The following is a 463-nucleotide window of genomic DNA, read 5'->3' as shown; positions in this document are numbered from 1 at the left end:
CGCCCAGGAAGCGCCGCGGAGCAGCGGCCGCGGCGGCGCCGCCCGGCCCCGAGGCGCCGTTCGGGCTCGGGCCCCGCCCCGGGGAGCAGCGGCCCCGCCCCGAGCCCCGGCTGCGAACGGGCCCCGCCCCGGGGCAGCAGCGGCGAGCGGGCCCCGGCCGGAGACACGAACCGGCGCTAAATGCAATGCGAGCTCAGGCACAGCAGGCTGGGTGTAAAATGACGGATGTACAACCAGACCCGCGCTGTAGAGACACAACTAGGACTGAAATTAATGTCAGGAAATCACTATTGCTATAGATCTACTAATTGAAATAGATTAACAACTTTAACCACAGAGAAACAACTAGAGAAACGCTATTTCCTCCAATGGGGCTTTGTGTATGCATCATTGTATCATACATACCTGTTGTTGTATATGTATCTAATAAAGAAAAAAATAAACAAGATTTTCAGCTCTACAC

This window comes from Molothrus ater, chromosome 9, assembly GCF_012460135.2.
Source record: "Molothrus ater isolate BHLD 08-10-18 breed brown headed cowbird chromosome 9, BPBGC_Mater_1.1, whole genome shotgun sequence".
NCBI lineage: Eukaryota > Metazoa > Chordata > Aves > Passeriformes > Icteridae > Molothrus > Molothrus ater.
The sequence above is the reverse complement of the archived record's forward strand: the minus strand, read 5'-3'. Positions refer to the sequence as shown.